This window comes from Xiphophorus hellerii, chromosome 20, assembly GCF_003331165.1.
Source record: "Xiphophorus hellerii strain 12219 chromosome 20, Xiphophorus_hellerii-4.1, whole genome shotgun sequence".
Lineage (NCBI taxonomy): Eukaryota > Metazoa > Chordata > Actinopteri > Cyprinodontiformes > Poeciliidae > Xiphophorus > Xiphophorus hellerii.
Window position 1 is genome coordinate 25,658,478 of NC_045691.1, and position 15,363 is coordinate 25,673,840.

The following is a 15,363-nucleotide window of genomic DNA, read 5'->3' on the forward strand; positions in this document are numbered from 1 at the left end:
ATACCAGTAACCCCATCCAAATGTGACTTTTTATGCCATTGTAAGACTATAAGAATCGCAAACGTGTGAAAAGATGAGTGAGGCGAGTCATACTGGTGTGCTTAGTGGCAAATTTCAACTGAAAAACCTCGGCAACGGACGTTTTTTTAAAACCAGTCTAGCTACTTACAGCAGCGGTGAATTACCCTCCCACCAAAGCATAGCCAGTTTATAGTTAGCATTTTCAAATTAAGTTTGAAACAAAGTGGCTTAGGACTAAAATACTTAGAGACAATAAGACATTTTCTTAAACTTATTTTGAAAACGTGTATTTTTACAGTTCAAGCTTACAAAGTTAAGTACAGTGATTGATCACAGCAGTAGAGTGTGATTAATCTGATTACATTTTTTAATGGATTGACAGAAATAATACATATGAGCATTGGAAATTAGTTGAGAGAGAAAAAAGGTAATTTTGAGGCAATTTAACGAATGCTTCTTTCAGACCCCCACGCCCCACTAGACCGTTCAAGTTAGATGAGCAGTTACGCAAGTGGACATAAAGGATTGTTTTCACACACGCACATTTTCGTCACAGCCCGGTGCTTCCTTACAAATAGAGAGCCGACTTCCCAGCTCGCTGACGGAAGCCGACACACAGCAGAAGAATGAGCCGCCTCCGTGTCGTCACCATAAAGCCCGGCTGAAGTGCCGAGCGGCCTCACAGTGTGTGGCGCGCAGGTTGGCACACTCACAGGGGTCTTTATTGGGGTGCCGTCCTAAGCTCCAGGCAGCGTGCCCGGTGTTGACAAAGCCTGGTATCGCCTGCTGTCAGCCCATTCTGTGTGCGCCCGGCGGAAAGAATCAATTAGGCCTAGCTCACAACAGAGCACTTTAATATTTGACTTTTAATCGGCAGGCAGTCGGCAGGACGGGATCATGAAAGCAGGGCTGGCAGAGTCCGTTTTACTGATGTGGAAAATGAGGGTCAGAAAAACGCTCCGGGGACGACGGGGGTGCATATCGCGTACCCCATTCGACGGCTGTCATGATCGTAAAAAAGTCCCTCGAGATGTGAAAGGAAAATAAACTTTTATCGCTCACAAGATACTAAAAGCTTTACGTAACCCGCTGCAAGGAGCAGGGAAGGGGTGTCACAAGTTTGTGCAGAAAGAAGCGCATCGCTCTGCAGAGGACAGTGGTTTGAGAGACGAGAGCTGAGCTGAACTTTGAAGACTCGGGTGTTTAATCCCAGACTGCTGAAGGCCCTGCGTGTCAACAAAAGGATGAGGCAGAGAGAGCGAGGGAGGTGAACACTGTCCTCACAAAGAGGGGGGTTTTGAAGTGGAGATCAGTCCTCAAAGAGAATATCTTACCAAAGGCCCGTCATTTACCTGTCGGCTCCTGCCAGTGCCACAGACGAGCGATGGAAAAATCAAAGTTCAGCTCCATCGAATATTCTGTCATGAAAAGTTTCTCGGCTGAGCATATATATTCTAAAACTATCACAAAGAAGGTCGTCTGTTCATCCAAGGGGGATCTGATTAGAGCTTCACGTACTGCTGATGTTGAGGTACTAATGAGTCACAGCTGTAAGTCGCAGCAGAAGCTACGGCTTACAGCTGTTCACACAGGATGGCTCTGATCATGGCAAAATGCACCTGTACGTTACAGGATGCCGGCAGCACTGCACTGCGTCAATTAGCTAACTACAGAGTCTACTGTAAACACATGGAGGCGGATTAATGCTACGCCTCCATGTGGCGTAGCATTAATCCGCCAATGTTAGAGACTTTGTAAAGTCTCTAATTTTGCAAAAAAAACAAACAAAAAAAAAAACCTGCAGCTACAATAAAGTTTAGGGATTTTTTGGAACTTTGGTAAATGAGCATGATGCATGAGTTTGTTTCTGAGGTGATGAATCTGTTTGCCTGCAGTAAATAAAGTGTTGACAGTTACTGCAGCGGATAGCGTTTGTGTTTTATTTCCTCTGGGATCTGTAAACTCCACGATAACAGCAGCAGCAATCAGAATCTGACATATTTCTCCGCAGCTGGAGGAACGATACCCACGGAGGTGTAAAACACGAAGACCGCTTTAGAAAGACACAAGCGGTGCACAATTAAACTTTGTGATTCCATAATTTAGTTTTAGGGTTAAGATAGAAAAACACCAACTGGTAGGAAAGGAGCAATCAGTACGAAGATACATCTCTGAGGAAAAAACACACAAAGGCCTCACAAAACTATTCATGATGCTTGAACCTTTACATATTTGTCACATTATAATTACCAACTTTAATTTATGAGATTTTATGTGACAGGCCAACACAAACTAGTCCAGAGTAACAGGAAGTGACCGCCTAACATTGATGTCCTTACACTATTACACCCGCCCTGCCTAATTGCTTACATCCTCAGCCGATCAGAACACTTGCTACGGTCCAAAAGTAATATTTTCTTCTACATTTCATACATGTTTATTTCTTGTCTGACAAGACGTTAAAATATGACTTGGACAATCATGCCAGGAGGCTAATGATTTGCAAGAAGGACAATCATATTCCTTCAAATAAAACACATTGAAGTTTGTCGCTGTAATGTGACGAGTTGGGAAAAAGTTTAAGCTGCAGGAATATGTTTCCACGGCTCTCTGTCTGGGACAGTGAGGAAGGAGTGGTTTCAATCAATCTGTGAGTAGGTGGTGAACAGCCTTACCTTCTTTTCTAAACAAGCTCCTTTAAATGTTCTCCTCTCCCACAGAAATCAGCCTCAGACTGCCAAGTTCTGTAAGCAAACAAAAAGTGAATGAATTCTTGGCAAGCGCGAGGCTTCAACACAGGAGCCCAAACAACTCGCATATCTTTGCCTTTCCGGCTTGTTTTCAGAAATCCTTTTAAATTAAAAAAATTAATTAAAAATGTCCCTATTCTGATTCACTCAGACTTAATCTACTCGTCCGTCTCTGCCATAGCAGTTTTTCATAATCCTGATGCCCCTCCCATACCTTGCACTTTACACAAAGAGGATACTAAATCTGGTAAAGCACTCCAGAAAACACACACACACACACATTACAGGAGAGGACGGTATAAATACAAATGATATTCAGAAAGGATAATTTCATATTTTACTCCTACTGATGCCTGAGGAAACAGGAAATAGTTCTGGGGAAGCTTTAATTAGACCTACGCCAGGAACAAGAGAGAAAAATGGTCTCCGTTTTTTAATATTTAATATTGCCATCATCTGTGTAAAAACTACCACAAGCAGACATGTGAGTGATGTGCCTTTTTGTGTAGGATATTATTCCAGGACAATAGCAATAATGTTAAAAATGCATTTGAGGTGGTAACACCACGTAGAAGCTGGATCACTATCCAGGCAGACAATGTGAAATCCTTTTGTTGCTTTTAGCTAGGTGTCAGAAGCAGCCGAGGTACAAAAGAACAAAAAAAAAAAAAGCTGTTTTCTCTCAGCTTTTTCCATCAGGCTGCCATCTCACAGTATCACTGTGTCTACAAGTGCCTATATTTGTAATCTTGTAAAGTATGAGGCCTTGTTTTTCATCGCCTGTCAGTGAAGGCACGTTGACAAGAATGAAGCCTGCGTCTCGCGCTCGTTTAGATTGGACAGGTGTCAGTGTCCGGCTCGTGAGCGTCTCGGCTGAGTCGAGTAGACAGCTCGTAACGTGGCGAGGCGAGGCGCACGCATCCATGTCTGTTGCACAACGCACAGCTACGAATAGCGGAGGACTCTATAAAGCCGTGGTCGTCTCACTGCCGAAGCATGTCAACAACCCCCAGCTGTTCTCTGTTTGTGCTAAACTGGAAAACATTTGTGGACATCAGAAAGCTGGTGGTCGAGAGGTTCCCCAAACAGCATTAGCTTCTGGGCAAGGACGCCCTTTACAAACCCACAAACAGTGCTATGAAATATGTAAAGAGTCGTTCACTTTTAGAAAGTTTTTCCCTCACTTTTATTCACTGTTCTATAATTATTACCATCGTTTAGCAGAAATTATGCTACAAAAGTCTCTGATTTTAGTTGGCAATGAGTTTGGGGGAGCAAAGCAGCTTGATAAATTTGATTCCTCGAATTATTCCAGTACTCCGATTATTAAAATTCCTCGAGGAAAATTCATCTGCCTCGAAGCTTTGTAAAATTATGTTTTATTATTTAGCGCCGGGTGGTTATTTGTGTCGTACAGCGCACTCACTGCCGCCTGTGAGTTGTTGCCATGTGCCAGCAGCATAACGACAAAGTCTCCGGGTTCGTGTCGTTTCTTGGGGGGACCAAAAAGTTGTTTTTTTTAACTGCCTGACGCGACGCTTGGAGTACAACAGCTTTTCTCCTCCCGGAAGTGCGCGTTGACATTTTCAAAGCGAACGGTGAGAAGTGCGCTGCCGGTGTATGTGATGGAGAGAGAGAGACGGAGATATTTCCAAGTATTCGATTAATCGTAAAAATAATCGAAAGAGTACTCGATATTCTTTTACAACAGCCCTAATCTTAACTTACATTTTATAACAATGATTGAAAAACAAATGTGATTATATGACTAAAAAGTCCCCACTTTGAAAAACACTAGTCTAGACAAGGGGTGTCCACGATGTCCAGTGGCCATCTGTGATGATTTTGTCCGTCCCCCCAATAGAAGTTTAACAACGATGTAAATTTGGCCCTCCAAATTTTATAATGGAAAAATGTTTCAAACAGGATCCTTTAGGCACCACAATGAATTTGTTTCTCTTAACCTTGGTTTCTGCATCAACTATTAACAGTGAATAGGACCATAAGTTGTTTTTGAGCAACTTTTACTCAAAAGCAGGCTTGGACACAACCTTTGACTAAAATTAATAAGAGTGACTCATACGCACAAGCTTTCAAAGCCCCAAACTGGGCAAAAACCTTTTTATGTCTCAGATTAAGAATTAGTTCTCAATTCTCAACAATCACAGTATTGCATGTTTAATTCACTAATTAACAAAAAAGAAAAAAAAGACAGAATATTTAGTTTTGGATTTTTAATTTCCTACAATATTTAGATAAATTTTATCTTAAAAGTTTGGACACTTCTGATCTAGACAATGTGCCTCGTCATATGGATGCATTTGTCACACATCGGTTATGGTTTTAACCAGACGTTATGTGAAAAACTTGAAGGCGTATGAATACTTTTGCGAGACATTTAAGTCCACCTGAAACTTTAAAAGACAAGTTGAAAGGTAAATGACATTGGTATTTAAAACAAGGACACATGAGGAGCAAGTTCTTTAGTCATCATGAAGAAACAAAGCCGCAGAGACAAAATTGGTTTTGACAGCTTTTCACAAGGCCAAAAATTGACACCCACATGCTTGCTGCATTCAGCAGACGCAGCAGGCTGCAAATGACTTACTTTTCTTTTTCTCCCAATAAAATGGAAGAATGACAGATTTAATACAAATAAGCGAAGAGGTGGAGGAAGGGGGGAGGAGCGGGGGAACCGGTACAGGCTGCGGGTGACAGGGCGCTGTGACGAGCGTAGCAACCGGGGGGGGAATGCGACACCTGGCCTTGTCCTTGATGTGAATAAGAGGATGATGCATCAAAAAGTGACAGAGCAGAAAGATGGTTATTACCCTGCCAAAGAGCAAGGGAAAATAGGGAGCAAGAGTAGAAAGGGACTATTTTTAGCAGTAGAGTAAAAATACACCAGAGCTTTACTTGATATTCCTTTTCATCAGAACATTTTGTCATTCCGATATTTTCTCCAAAACTGAATTCTGATCGCTGATTTCGGAACGACCGAATCGACTCGCTGGAATCAGCCGTGCAAGCTGATGCTCTTTTTGACTGAGATAAGTAGGAGCAGGTCCTCCGCTCAGGTCGATCCTGTTGAAAGTTTGATCAAAGGAGTAAGTAAGCAGCAGCCCGAGGCTCTGTTTTCATTCTCCGAGCCAGAGAGAAGGCCGATTGATTTCAGTGGGCTGGAACCCTTGCTTTTCCCTCTATTGATCCCTTATCTCCAGCCCTGTCTCCTCACCAATTAAGAGTTCACTAAAACGCAACTCTTAATTATTTCTTCGTCACTGCCAAAAGTCTGCTGTGTATACTTCTTCTGTTGTTTTTAATTCGGTACTTCTCAACCTGTGGTCGCAATCGTCACCGAACGTTAAGAACGACGTCGATCTCGTGATATTGTAGGGTGTTAAGAGAGGTGTAAGAAAAGCTCCCCTTTCTTTAAAAGATAAACTCGCCGCACACAGTTTAAAAATCACAGAGCATCGCTGCAGACCCAGCTGTTTACCCTGCAGCCAGATATCTGAAGGGATCAGAACGAACTGAGATATTTTGGACGCAGAAATCGGGAATGTGTCTGAGTGTCAGGCGAGGAAGATCAAAAGATTCATTAGATGAGAATTAGATCAAACACGGCTGAAGTTGTGCGGACGCACAGAGGAGGTGTAAGAGTGAGCGTGGTCGACATGAGAGGAATAGAAATCCAGGCTGCGGAGCCAGAAAGCCAACTGACTAGGAGCGGCTTTAATTGCTGAGAACATCCACGTCCAAGGAATCTGCCTACATCGTCATCTTTTTTTCCCCAGAACCGTTGGTGTGTTATCCTCTAATCTGGCCACGTTCTGGGTGAAACTTTTATTTAAGCTGTTCACACTCAGAAATTTCAGTCCTCCCTCCATCCCACGTTTCCACCCTTATGTTTAAACTTGTAATCCCATTGCATTGGTGGAGTGAGAAAAATCCAATTTCAGATAGCTGTAGGACCATAAATAATATTAGGCACAGCGGCGGCGGCCGCACCACCCCAAGGGAGAGACAGAACAGGCTATTGTGAAGCAAAGAAAAGATAGAACACCATTTTTGGGCAGGAAAAAAAGGAGAAAAGGGGAAAAAAAAGATTTATAGAACACAAAATTTGAGTAGGCTGAGTTGGACACATCAGTGGCTAAGCAAAGTACAGGTATGTTTGAGATAATTAGAGGAGAAACAGAACCAAACGAGGAGAAGCAGCATTCGGCTTCTATGCACCACCAATCTGAAACGAACTTCCAGAAAACTGCAGCTGAAACACTGAGCTCCTTAAAATCCAGACTAAAATCCCACCTGTTTAGAGTCGCCTTTGAAGCATAATCGACTAATTTAACAATGGCACTTGACTAAATGTAATGTTTCCATTGTTGATTGTACGTAAAACACTGAAATGCCTTGTTGCTGAAATGTGCTATACAAATAAAATTTGATTGATTGATTGATTCAACTGAAATGAAAAACTAGCTATAATCCAACTGTAGTACTCATGCCATGAAGGTCGTCCTCTTTAGGACTGCGACACAAACTCTTCCTCACTCTAGCCAGATAAATGGCACGCAGAAAATACGTAAAGTGTCTTCACGCAAAATACAGCACCTGTACTTGCACTGTGAGCCTGATCCAGGTGGTCCGGACGCTCTGGGCTTCTTCACCCTCTTTTTAAAACCATTGTTTCCATCTAGATTAGCCCTCTGGTGGTAAAGTTCTGCATAGTCCAGGGCTCCGGTTTAACTTTCTGAACTTTTTGCACTTTTACTCTTAGTTTCACCACCACCAAAATTAGGTGCATCAAAATTTTTCACCACATCTCCTTTAACATCTCACGTTTACATGTTCACTGTTTTTTAAAATCACCATGCATTAAAACACGTGTGTCAAACTCAAGAACCGTGGGCCAAATCTGGTCCGCCATAGCTTTTTGTGTGGCCTTCTAGATTCTATACTAAACACTAAGAGTGCTTAAATATTATGTCATCAATCAAATCAGTGCAGTTTTTATCTATTTACTGCCAAATTATATCAATTAGTTCCTCCGGTTTCTTGGGAGTTATTGTGGAAATTGACTCAAAATCAACAAATTGCGCTGATGGGAGCTTATTGCAGATTTTTCTCAAAAATTGGCAAAAACTTTCTTACTTGTACTAAACAGCTGCCTCAGCCTTAATTTATGTCAGATTATAGTCCATGATCTACACAGCCAGTATTAAAAATTTTTAAAGTTACCATCATAAATAAGCGCCAATATCTGCAAATATTTCCAAATTAGTACCACAAACACTTTAATTTTATTGCAAAAAAAAAATCACAAAAAGAATCACAAAATCCTGGAGGAACTGAAAAGATGTTCAATAATAATATTCAATTTTAAGGATTCGTTGATATTTTAACACTTGGTGAACGGGTTTGATCGATACATTCTGGCACCTTTAAGAACCTTCATGATCTTAATTTGGCCCAAAACGAAAATGAGTTTGACGCCCCTGCATTAAGGCAAAATTGGCTTGTAAATGATTAGTTAATAACATAGTAAATATAAGGTTTTTGAATGAGCAGAACTGTACAAGACGGGTAACTTTCTGAAAAAGTAACCCTAACATTTCAGGAGTAAATAGTCATTATAAGTAGTGTTTATCAACTAAAGCTAAAGGTCCCGTCTTCAATCTAATAAAAACTCTGTGCAGGTAGCTGAAGATTATGGTGAAGGTGTGACTCTTTTTGCCCAAGAAAAATACCAGTGGAACATGCAAAAAGTTGGTTAGTAGCCAATAGAGGGGTTTGAATACTTTAACACCAATAAAACGTTTTCCACTGGGACGGAGAGTACACTTAGATACCAGACCCGTTTCCTACCTACTTCTTGATTGAATTGAAATCACTTTAAATTTTGATCTGCCAGAGTTAGGAAACGTTTTGGCCGTAACTGTATTCCATTTGTATTTCTTTATATATTGGGATGTGTTAAATAAAATCCATTCATGTCCATCAAGCTACAAGAACGTGTTTTACAGGAATGAAGTCGGCAGCTGTTTTTCGTAATGAAGTCAGGAAGGTGGATTTTAGTTTCCAGCAGACAAAACGTTTAGAGGCATGAAGCAATCAGAGCCAGTAGGACTTTTGAAATGAACAGAGTCATTTATTAGCTGAGGGTGGCATATATTGAGCATTAATGTTTCTATGAGTCGAGTTTACAGATGTGAATGTCCTCTTACTTGGCAAACGTTCAGTGCGAGTTCAGATTGTTGTTTTTTTTTTCAAACGCACTATTGAGAAATTAGGATGCATTGGTTGCAGTGAGCCCTGTCGTACTTAACCTCATGTTGAGTTGCCATGACAAGCGACAGCATAATGAAATGGATAACGTGAAGATGGTGGCTTTCATTTTAGATTCTTCAGCCTCCCAATCTCAATTTCCATCCAGCATTCTCTCTGCAGCTGTTTAACTTCCCTTTTTCCCGTTTTATCAGTTTTACATTTGACCTTTTTCGAAGCCAACACAGGCCAAAAGCGCCCTTTTGAAGAGTAAATTACAGTGGAAGAAAAAAGCTATTTTGAGTTGTTTTGGGTCAGAGTCTCTTACCCTTTTCCAATGAGTCCTGCAGTCCTAGATTCATTTAATTGTGACTTTAATGGCCCACTTAGTCGACTGCTATCTGAGTGCACTCATTGATTGCTTGCCGAAATTCAGGAGAGTGGGGTGTGTCTGTTTGTTTTGCCTCACTAATGGACACCATCTCAGCATGCACCTCAGCCGAAAGCGAGCGGCAGAGCAAACACAGAGATGAAAAGAAAGAAACACTGCCAGAGAAGAAAGGAATATAAAACAGTCTAAAAAAAAAAAAATCAATGAATCATATTTTTGTGTCAGCAACTCAGGAGGAGTGAAAGATGAGTACGATTCTTAAGGTAACAATCAAACCAGACCCAATAAAGCCTTGCTTATCAGACAGACAATCTGGTTTTAAACGATTCTTATAATCGTCGCTCGTAGCCATTAGTTAATTCTACAATAAATTAACCACAGCTGTAACAAAATCGCAGATAAAGCCGATTGGAGAAGGCCACTGGATAGAGAATTGAATGCTGCATTTTAAGACGTAACATAGCTTTAGTAATGTTGCTGCTGTTTGATATGAGAAGTGAGAAGGGGCCTCAAGCTGCTGTCTCTCGGGATAGATAGGGCAGTGAAGCCCGCACTCTGTGGCCAGCAGGGTATAATCACATTTTCCCGTGGGGCACCTCTGCTGCACCAAATCAGCCATATAGAGGAGAGAGATTGAAATCTGATTGCACTCACGTGCAGCCATCAAATGTCCACACGTCAACAGTGAACGGTTTCACGGCGTGCACGGCGGTCTGCGTCTGGCACGAGTGCAGAGCGAAGGAACGAGCGCCCAATCAAAAGCGTCGCCTGTCATAGTTCTGTCCGACGGTTCTCGCGGAGGAGAGTCTGAGAGAGGCATTGTCGAAACGCCCTTCAGTCTCTCTTTTATTAGAGCTGACGGGAGCAGAAACACCGGTCTCAAATGCTGATCCTCTAAAGCCGCCTCATCGCAGGAAGCACTAATGGCGACTCGTATATTTTTCAGACGAACAGGGATTCAGTTTAGTACTGCTGACTATCAAACTGCGTTAAAACGATTCAGAAGAGTCGCTGTGAGGAAGTGAATAAATAGTGCAACAATAGCGGTTTGTCTCATGAGTTAAGAGATGAGTTTCTGGGGGGGGAAAAAACTTATATAAGTTGAAACATTTCATTTTCAGGGCTTCAAACAGCCTAATTTAGCATTCAAGCACCAACCACTACCCTGTGGATTTATGTTGGTTCTTAATATTTCAACATAATAATTTATTTCGAATAGGGAGCTACAGTCTGCTGCAGACAATTAAATCGAAACGTATATTTGCAACATTGAAAATTAGGTATGTCCTAATCTGATCCCAGGTACTGGCTCCAGTTCTGATTATGTTATTTTAAAATGACCCATATTTATTCCTGCTGCACTGTTTGTTTTGTTTTCCTCTTGTGCATATGGGTTCTTTCTGGGTTCTCTGGCCTTTTCCATCAGCCCAAAAGCATGCATTGTTTGTCCTTTGTGTCTCTACGTTGCCCTGAGAGGGCGCTGTCCAGGGCGTTCCTCTGCTAAAGTCACGACTGAGTACGTATTCGGATTTCAAAGTCACGGCGTTGAATGTTTTCAATACTCTCCGGTTTTTAAAAAAAGGAATAAAAACATGTTTTATTTTTCCTTTGATCAGCAGTAAACAATTTGGTTTTATTATGTTCTAAAACTTTAAAAAGGGGAAGATTTAGAGCTTGTAGGATTATTTCAAAGCCAATGGGAGAAAAGATAAAATGCTACAATATAACCACTTGAAAACATTCACGATGATGTATAGAAATCTTTGAATAAGAGCGTCTCTATTTCAGCACATATATTTCAACAACCCGGTGTCCCAGCTGTACCTGAATGCAGCCTGTAAAGTTGCTTTGATTATCAACAGAGATTCTTGCATTTTAAACGACGTACGGAGTTCGGTCTGATTGGATGCTGCAGGTTTGAAGCCAGCAATTTTTTCCTCCATTATCTGTGATGTCTACATTCAACTTGACTTTGTTTCAGGTGAGTATTTCAGCTAAGTGGAGAGCCGGCTATGTACTTTACTGCTGTATGGTGATAAGGTTGTTTGTTCTAAATGTTTTCTCCTCTCTAGCTGCATGAGGAATCTTAATATTTACACATAGCGGAGCTTAGCGATAGCTGGGAGTCCTCTGTTTTGTTTTTACTTTTTAAAGCTGCCCTAAGAACGTGGCATTGCGTACATTTACCACATGTACCATGTACTCATGTATAAAACAACGCTGTATTTGGTTCATACACGTGCGTACAGAATCAACACGGTTGTACAGAATATTTTTGGTGCAAAACCTTGTGCAGTTACATTCCTGCTGGATGGGTGCTGAGTGTGCCTGGTCTCTCAATAGGCCACTTGTATAGGACCAAATACAATCTAAGGCTGCGTTCACACTGCAGCCTGAAATGACCCAATTACGATCTTTTGTCAAATCTGATTTATTTATTTTTTGCCGTGGCCATTCACACTTCCAAATATACTGGAGATCACCTGTATAGGCATACAGGTGATCTCTGTATGTGTATACATACAGACACACAGGAATAGACATACAGGTGATCTCCAGTGTGAACGGGCAAGCGACCTGAAAGTGTCCCGCATGCGCAGTAGAGGGCGCAGTAATGTCACACATGGAGAGCCTGCTCAGTGTTTTGCTAACCACCATAAAAAGAAGTGCTGAGTGTTTGCGGAAGTAAACATGGATGCTAACGGTGGAGCATCTTATGATTTTGAAGTTGTTGTCCGACCAGAGCATATTAACATATTAATCCTCATTATAGTCCGCCATGGTTGTTGTTTTTCTTCCCGCTTGCGCGTATCAGGACTCAGAATAGTGACGTTTGTAGAGTATCAGTGACGTTCATGTCGGATTTTTGCGACATGGACGTTAGGTCAAATCTGAATCTGATACGTATCAGATATCCAAGCGTCCTGGTCCGCATTCTAAAAGAATCCGACCTGCGTTGTTCAGACTGTCATGAACAGATCACATACAAGTCGCATTACGTCAAAAAAAAAAAAATAATCGAAATTGGGTCACTTCAAGCTGCAGTGTGGACACAGCCTAAGTCACAAGATGTGCAAACGATGGAGGAAGTCTTTGTTGGGTCTGTGGTCAAACTCACCAACAAGTCATATCAAAACAGAGTTAACATGTTGACATTAGCTGCTTAGATTAGATTAGATTTATTGTCACTGCACAGTAAGCAGTAAAACAAGATTAATAGAACAGAGCTGCTCAGGGCTTTTATAAACAAACAGTGAGTTGTCTTCTGTAATTGGCTGAATTGGAATTCTAGCAGCCTGTCTTAGCATGGAAACATGTCAACGGGACTGATATCTCTAATAAAGAAATTATAACACTATGGTCCTACACCTGTAAGTTACTAAGTTTAAAAGCAAATAGTTGCCCTTGATGATATCAACTTTAATGAAGAATCAAATTTTGATTCAGATCAGCATGAATAGCAGAAAATCCCGATCAGCACATCCCTGTAAAACAGAGTTGAGAATGACGTACAATCTCAAGTCACAGTTTAGATGTTGTGGGATAGAAAATAAGCAATGTAGATGAAACACATCTGAAAAGCTCCAACAGAGTCTAATGGAGATGCTAGATTTAGGCCTCTTAATGTGACCCTATTTAAACCATTATCTGACCATAAAAGGCTACGGTGGTGGTAAAACGAGCAGACATTAGAGCTGCCCAGACGTCCTGCAGTGTCACCTTGACTGCTGATATCTGCCACAACACCGCCCTCCGGCTAAGGGAGGAGGTCCGGCTGACAACAGGTCCGTCAGTAGCGCTACGAGGGGTGGAGATCGGAGAAACGCGTTCCTCTGCCTTCGACAGCAGCTACGGCGTGCAGCATTAGCATACAATCCATATTCATGTGTGTTTCCCTTTGACTGCGTCAAGCAGCTCCTCTAGCACATTTTGAGCCAATTTTACAATCAGCATGTCGAGCATTTTCTCCAGGAGTCCCGCGGGCCTTTTGTGTATTCTCAACATGGCCGCCGCAGGGGGAAGAAAAAAAATAAATACATCAACAGGTCTCAAGGTCATTACCTCCTCTTTTTTTGTCTGCGTGTTGGCATGTGTGAGGGGTTCGAGTCTTTTAAAAAACGGTGAGGGAACAATAAAATGGAGAAAATGGCCGATGGTGGTTCAAGTGTTGTGCGTGAGCGTCATTTTAAGCAGAGTGAGAGCATTAGATGCGTGTGTGCAACTAATTTAGTGCAAGTCGGTGGTTGTGGTTTTATTTCTTTTCCCACAACATTGGCGAGGGTAACCAAGCAATTATGCCTGGGAGTGTGTGTCTGTGTGTGAGCATAAACGTGTCCATCTGGGCGCAGAGTGCAGCATGCAGTTCCGAGATGCCTTACAGGTAGAGTAAGCCAGAGCATCCTCCTTCGGTCCACTGACATTTCGGTGAGAAAAGAGGCCAGTTGATGTGGGGTTACAGCTTCCATGAGTGTGTAGGAATAAATAATGAATGCTTAAGGAAGAGATCCCTGAAGATTCATTTCTTTCCATCCATTCGTCCATCTCTGCATTCGTTCATCCACCCACCAGGAGCACCAAAGACAGCATTCACTGGCGTTCAGAAGCTTCTGTCATAAATATTTCAGCCATCAGGTCAGCGATCACACCCTCCTCCCCTCGGCTGCTCTTAACCGCCACCGCTTGGTGATGACACAGCCTTTTGACCCATAAAGCTATTGACAAAACACTGATAGTGAGTACATTCACTGAGACCAGTTGTCGGTAGGACGCCAGGCAGCGGCAGCTGTTGAAATGGCGACTCTTGAATGAATGCCTAATTGGCTTCCAGAAAAAAAGAAAAAAGGTTGCCACAAGTTAAATAATTCCACACAGACCTGCACCAAACTTTAAAAGTGGTAGCATTTTCACTTTTGTTGTTTTTTGCTCCAGAAGAACAAAACAAAACACCAAAACAGACAAAAGAACCACTAAACATATAAAGTGCAATCTTATGGTCGATTTTCAAAACCAAAGATCCACTCAAAAGCAACATCACTTGCGAGGAGTTGCTTAAACACCAAACGAGAGACACAGATCACATGTTAACAACGTGAGTGTTTGAAACTCCAAACTTCGTTCACAAAGCACAACGCCTAGCCACTCGCTGCCCTGTCTCGGAGCCAGATCCTGCGGAGCATCCGTTATAAGCGAGAGGTCTGATCTCTTTTAGCCCGATGAGCGGCACTGTTAGCGGCATGCATAAATCTCAGAGGCAAACAGAACGGATCAGAGCGTTCAAGTGTAAAACTAGGGCAAAGCTCCAGCACTGTACCTTCTGGATGCGCTACTCTGGGAAGGAAGGAAGCAAGTCCTGCAGAGGACCAAGATCCGGCACGCAGGGAGAGAGAGATGGGGGGGCAGAGATACGTACACATGGTGCTGTATGTCAGCTGTTACAAACAGACATTATCCGTCAGATATTTATTCACGCACCTGTTTCGCCAGACTACACGCCGTCCACTCCCGTCCTGCTCTGCTCGGATCTGGTCGGCTTGCGCTGGCAAAAGTGAGGAGCGAGTCTCACCCCCCACGCAGCCCGGTGCAGACAGCTCACTGTTATGGATGCACTGACAAGTGAAAGGAGGGAGGCGTGGCTTCACATGAGATAAATAAAAGAGGGAGGGAGAGAGGGAGGAGAGAGGCTCCCTCAATCTACAATTCAATTTTGCCCTCTCTCTTTTCAGCGCCGTTTTGTCCTCCTCTTCTTTTAGCATATTCTCGCTCTTTTTAAGCACTCCCTCTCCCCTTTTTTTTTCTCCCCCCCTCCTGCGTGTTATTTGTCAATGGTTTCCATTAGTTTGACTCTTTCTTCTCCTGGGTTGCTTCCTGTTTATTCTTTCTGTGTCGCATTTTCCCCTCTGCCTCTTCAGGCTTTTTGGGCTCTCATTCATG

General features: G+C 42.3%; 1 protein-coding gene across 5 annotated transcripts in view; it reads right to left on the minus strand.

Annotated features, from left to right (window-relative positions):
- The window catches only part of sulf2a (sulfatase 2a), a 53,792-nt gene extending 38,744 nt beyond the window's left edge, over positions 1–15,048 (minus strand). The window contains exons 1-3 of one of the 5 annotated variants that reach the window (XM_032549886.1): positions 14,905–15,048; positions 14,744–14,782; positions 2,697–2,765 (exon numbers count right to left, since the gene is read on the minus strand). The gene's annotated coding sequence lies outside the window, so the exon portion shown is untranslated. The remainder of the gene's footprint in view (positions 1–2,696; positions 2,766–14,743; positions 14,783–14,904) is intronic. The other 4 variants (XM_032549885.1, XM_032549888.1, XM_032549889.1 and 1 more) reach the window with 4 other exon arrangements.
- Between the last annotated feature and the right edge of the window lie 315 nt (positions 15,049–15,363).